This window comes from Camelina sativa, chromosome 20 (genome assembly GCF_030686135.1).
Source record: "Camelina sativa cultivar CO46 ecotype springtype chromosome 20, ASM3068613v1".
Taxonomy (NCBI): Eukaryota; Viridiplantae; Streptophyta; class Magnoliopsida; order Brassicales; family Brassicaceae; genus Camelina; species Camelina sativa.
This window is the reverse complement of record NC_141899.1, coordinates 12,628,358-12,634,315: the sequence shown is the minus strand read 5'-3', so window position 1 is coordinate 12,634,315 and position 5,958 is coordinate 12,628,358. Positions and strand designations below refer to the sequence as shown.

The 5,958-nt window shown below is 45.0% G+C and overlaps 1 long non-coding RNA gene across 1 annotated transcript; it reads left to right on the top strand.

Moving 5' to 3' along the window:
* The first annotated feature begins 5,197 nt into the window (after positions 1 to 5,197).
* LOC147918782 (uncharacterized) lies at positions 5,198 to 5,602 on the top strand. The gene is made up of 2 exons (XR_015592725.1): positions 5,198 to 5,274; positions 5,432 to 5,602. It is a non-coding gene; the product is annotated as an uncharacterized LOC147918782 (long non-coding RNA).
* Positions 5,603 to 5,958: the final 356 nt, after the last annotated feature.

The window sequence follows — 5,958 nt, the reverse complement described above, 5'->3', positions numbered from 1 at the left end:
CAAATATTTTTCCATTTAAGGTAATCCGTCCCACATATAGAACGACAATATAGCTATCAACGACCATAGGATAGAAAACGACTCTAATATATATGATGAGACAATTCATGTTTTATACTGATCATATTGCGTGTCGTTTACAAATACAGTATATAATGTAATTTTTTTCATTGGGCAATACGTTAATTAAAACACTTATCAAATATTTACATTGAAAAATACTACAAAATAACACGTATTTTAAAATAAAACGGTGTAAAACTACACTTGAAAGAGAGAGAAAATGATTGAAATCTCAAATGATTGAAGCCGTAAGACCTTGTTTATCGGTAGTATCATACAGGAGTTCTTAGTGTTTTGACTCAAAAAAATAAATCAGAACAAAATAAAAAAATTCAAGGGCGCCTCTAATATAGTATACCTGATTGTGGTTTAAGAGACGATGTGTGTCGGGTTTTGGTTGGTCGAAAGAATAATATAAAGGAAAAAAAGCTGAGAAGCTCGATTTTATTTTTTTTCTTCTCTCTTTCTCTCTCTCTCTCGCGATCGAATTCCCGAAATGCCGTGTGATATGTAATGGATGGATTTGGAATCAGGAGAAGGGTTTGGAATCAAAGGATTTGGAGATGAGTAGCAAAGGCGATTGACTCGGCGGAGATTATTTGTTCCGGTATGATCCTTTTTTTTTATATTGTTAGAGGCGAATCCTTAACTGTTTGACCGATATTGTTAGAGGCGAATCATAGTTGAGTTTTGTGTATACATATATAAACACTTCAGACTTTTGATTTCCCTGTGTTTTGTTTTGAGAAAGTCATCAGCTTTTACTTTGTTAATCTCTTATTTGTATTTGGAAACAGGTAAAATGATTGTTGAGATGCTTGGATGGGGATTATTAGAAGGGAAAACCCTTTTTGGTTTTTGTTATGATTTCCGGCAAAGCAACAGGTTTCAAAAAAGATATCTCTTTTGAGTTTGATTGAGGCTTTGGCGTAAACATTGAGTGATCGGTGTATTGACTTTTTTTTTGTGTGTGTGTTGCAATGGGTTTAGACTGCAGGAAACGTTGGACCAGTTTGCTAAAAAGTTGGAAACAGTTTACAAAGCTTCAGGAGAGAAGAAGATTAATGTTATAAGTCATTCTATGGGAGGACTGCTGGTGAAATGTTTCATGGGTCTGCATAGTGATGTATGTTGTGATATGATAGGCCAATCACTATTTTGGCCTTATCCAAAATCTTTCTGTGGACAGACTCTATCTTAGGCCAATCTCTGTTTCTCTCTGTCCAGAGACACAGGACAGAGTTGTGGATTCGCCTTTGTAACGATGAGCAATGTCAAAGATTGTAACATCATCATCGATAACCTCGATGGAACTGTAAGTTTCTTGCAAGCTTTTACAAAACACACATTGTTGGTGTTGGGTTTCGACGATCATAAGGCCCACCAAATAAGCCCATTAGGGCGTACGCGCAGGCCAGGAAAAGAGGCCCAGTAAGGGCCCATGGAGGAAAACCCGAGCAGGAGGATGAAGTCAACATGGAGAAGAAATCGGGATTGGGGAGCCGAGATTGCAGCGAGACGTTCAGGAAGGGTTTCGAGGAATTTTAGTTTAAATAGCAGATGAATGTGAAGGACACAACACATGTAATCAAGCTCAGAGCGAATCAATAGAAAAAGTGAATACAAAAGTCCAGTTCGTTGTTTTTCATAGTTCTAAGTCGATTTGTACCGAAAGTCTGCCCAGATCTCATTTTACAAACTTATTCTTCTAATTGTTGTTTCTAGCCCCAACAATTTGGCGCCGCCTGTGGGGAGTTAGGTCTTTCTATTCTCAAAAATCGACTGCTTTGAACTCCAGCGAAATGGATCCATCCACCGCTAACACAATCATCTCAGAGACTGCTCCACCAGCGGCAGTCCACGGATCCACCTCCATCAGTGCACCTTCCCAAGGTGCACCCGCGTCAGCCCAGTCCGATAACGAGGTTACAGATCTAGTCAGACCCGGGACAGGCTCATCACTTGACGACAGTCAAGCACCGAACCAAAGTATTTTGGGAGGTTCGGGTCTCACTCATCACAGACCCGCCCAAACTCAGAATCTCGGTAGTACAAACCCAGGGGTTACCGTCGGGGTTGTTCCCACGGCCCCCGCGATCTTGACAGGAAACAGGAATCAGTCCCGAGTATGGACTCGTTCAGAGAATAACGGAACGAACCGACCCGGACAGCACCATGCGCCGGTGGTCTCCTCCGGGACCCCCGTCAGCAACGATCTGTCCGAGATTTGCGGAATGCTCGCCGTTCTGATCGATAAGACCCAAAGTCAAGATGCGACAAATCGGGCCCTCATGAACAGAATCGAGCGGCATGAACAAGAGCTCGCTTCTCGCGCAAATCTTGGACCCTATCGGGATTCCGCGTACTTTTCGGGAACAGCTTTAACCAATCCCACGGAAAGAGCGCTTCCCCGGACTCGTCTCGACTTTGAGGCGGTCCACGTTACCCCGCCCGGGATCAGAACGTTACCCGTTTTCGCGCCGTCAGAGAGCAACGGAGCTCCGAGCTCGTCGGTCTTAAATGGTAACGCGAGCTCGCGACGTGACGAGCATCCCCCATCCGGGGACGTCGGGTCAGCAGGGCAGATCCTCCGCACCTCGGGGGCTCTGGAGGGCTCCTCGGTGAGACTGGATCCAGTCCTGACAGGAGAACTCAGAAATGGGGCGTCACGAGGAATAACGACCGAGGATCTCGGTCTTCCCGGACCTCCGAGTAGCGGCGCATTCAGCGCGCAGTTCCTAACCGAGTACATGAATAAGGCAAGCGCCGAGATGGCCCAAATCCGCTGTAAGGTGCACCTGGCAACAAGCGCAGCCTCAGACATCGATCGCGTGATCGCCGAAACAAGGTGTACCCCGTTCACAGACCGAATCGCGAAGGTTCACCTTCGTGACGTGGGCAAGCTCCGCCTTCCCGAATACGCGGGCATAACGGACCCGGGAGCGCACCTCCGAGCTTTCAGATTAGCCATAACAAAAGCTTATCTCACCGACGACGAGTGTGAAGCCGGCTACTGCCGTTACTTCACCGAGAACCTGGTGGGACCGGCGTTGGAATGGTTTGCCTCTTTGGAACTCCATTGACAGCTTCGATCAGCTCGCCTCGGCATTTTTGAAGCAGTATTCAGTCTTTTTCCAAGCTAAGGTGACCGAATCCGACCTTTGGCTTCTCGTCCAAGAAAAAGACGAACCGCTCCGCGATTACATCAATCGCTTCAAGTCAACCAAAGCCAGGATAACCAACCTAAACGACGAGGTTGCCCTGGCAGCCCTTCGGCATGGCTTATGGTACACCTCGAAATTCCGCGAAGAGCTCACCGCTCGACAACCCCCGTCGCTCGACGACGCACTCCATAGGTCGATTAATTTCGCCCGAGCAGAAGAGGAGCGGGCCGCTCTGGCCGAGATCCATAAGTCATCAAAAGCACCGTAAATGGTTTTAGTAGTACACCTCGGCGAAGTCAGGCTGGGACGCTCAGCTCCCCGGAGTATTGTGGGCCACCCGAACTACGCCGCGTGGCAGCACGGGCGAGACCGCGTTCTCCTTAGCCTACGGAATTGAGGCCGTAATACCGGCAGAAGTTACCATAGGCAGTATTCGCCGAGCTGTTTCCCCCGAGAATGAGGAGGAAAATAGCGAAGCGCTGCGCGATCACCTCGACGTCATCGACGAGAAGAGAGAACAAGCCTACGTGCGAGTTCAAAATTACCAGAATGCCATCGCTCGCTTCTATAACTCGAAGATCCGACCTCGGCGTTTCGCCGTCGGGGACCGAGTACTCCGTCGAATGTTCGATCACAGAAAAAAAAAAGAATGCCGGCAAAATGGGAACCAAATGGGAAGGACCTTTCCGTATCACCGAGGTCGTTCGCAATGGCGTATATCGCCTCGTAGACGAGAGCAACGGTAAAGCCGAGCTCCGGCCTTGGAACGTCATGAACCTCAAAAAATACTTCTAAGAGGTATCCATAATAATCGAACTACGACCTGGCTTGATCCCCTTACGGGGTACGTAGGCAGCTCAATATCCTGAGCGCAGCCACCTTCCCAACTCGATCCGCTCCGCAAAATCTTTCCAAATAAAACGCGAATTTTACAATGACCTGGTGCACCGTTACCAAATATACCAAATCAACAAACAATAACTCTTTCTAACGGCGCGACGAAATTGCCTACAAATAAACGTACCTACGACACCAAACAGCACATGCGAATTTCGCACTGTCTTGCAACCGTTTCAAGCTTTTTCGAACACTTCATCAAAAACAAAAAAAAAACAACAAGGTCAACACAGCTCTAGCTAACAGTCCGCACCCCACGACCTCACGTGAAAGCAAATAAGATTTCACTACCCAATTTGGAAAACCTCAAAGGACTTCATCCCCAAATAGCAAATTTTTAGTGAATTCTACGATATAAGTCATAAATCACAATGACTCAAACCAAGTTGGATCAATCTAAACCGTTCAAACCTTTCGGCTCCACCGTTGGATCCTAGGAGAGAGGGGTAATCATCACGAAGATCTCGGAAGCCGAGATTCATTGAGCCTTCCCCGAGGAAGATCGCGAAACCGAAACGACATGAAAGATTCTCTGGATATTCGCCTTTCAACCCTCCCAAAAATAGGTTAAAAGGCTGGGGGGCAATTGTTGGTGTTGGGTTTCGACGATCATAAGGCCCACCAAATAAGCCCATTAGGGCGTACGCGTAGGCCAGGAAAAGAGGCCCAGTAAGGGCCCATGGAGGAAAACCCGAGCAGGAGGATGAAGTCAACCTGGAGAAGAAATCGGGATTGGGGAGCCCAGATTGCAGCGAGACGTTCAGGAAGGGTTTCGAGGAATTTTAGTTTAAATAGCAGATGAATGTGAAGGACACAACACATGTAATCAAGCTCAGAGTGAATCAATAGAAAAAGTGAATACAAAAGTCCAGTTCGTTGTTTTTCATAGTTCTAAGTCGATTTGTACCGAAAGTCTGCCCAGATCTCATTTTACAAACTTATTCTTCTAATTGTTGTTTCTAGCCCCAACACACATCAAAAAGGCATAACGAACTCAAATTCAATAAATAATATGTTTATGTGTTTGGGTGTTTATGAGCAGGTGGGTGATCGACCTTTCACATATATCGTTTACAGAAACAGAAACGAGTTTCTAACCGTGTTCACTGAACCTTTGAGTCGAGCTGAGGAGCCTTTCATTGTTAGACAGGTTGGTTTTTGTCTTCCCTTCCTTTGTGGTATACTTTGGTAGTTCTGATTCAGGAATGAAAGTACAGAACTCTGTTTCTGCATCTCACTTTTCGTTTTTTTTTTCAGTAATCTTGAATAGTATAGCTGAATGGTGTTATTTTACTTACTTGTTGCAGGTGAGGAGATTAGAGTTGGCCTTGTTGAAATGTTGGTTGAGAAAAGGTTTGAAGCCTGTGGATCATAGTTTGGTATCAGATGTAACACAGTTTATTAAGGTTCCATCAGATTTGTAAGAAGGATTCTCAGTTTGTTCCTGTTTTTTTATGTGCAATGACAATTTTGACGTTTTGGGTTTTGACCAAATGCATGAAGATGAGAAATTCAAGGAAATGAAAAACCTCTTTACTGAACTAACGAACTCAAATTCAATAAATTTTTATGCTTAAAGGTATTGGTTACTTGGTTATAAACAGTCAATACTAATCCAATCTGTGAAGAAATCTCAGAGACACAATTTATAACTTATGTGTCTTAGCTAGAATATAACTTATGTGACTACACGCTTCCACCCAGACCTTCATGTGACGCTACTATGCTCAAGAATCATATGTTCGTGATCTAGAAAAAAATAAATGCTTGCAAGATGATTTGGTTGAGAATATTTGGGCAAAATTTGGAGCAAATAAGTATTAAAATTAGTCAT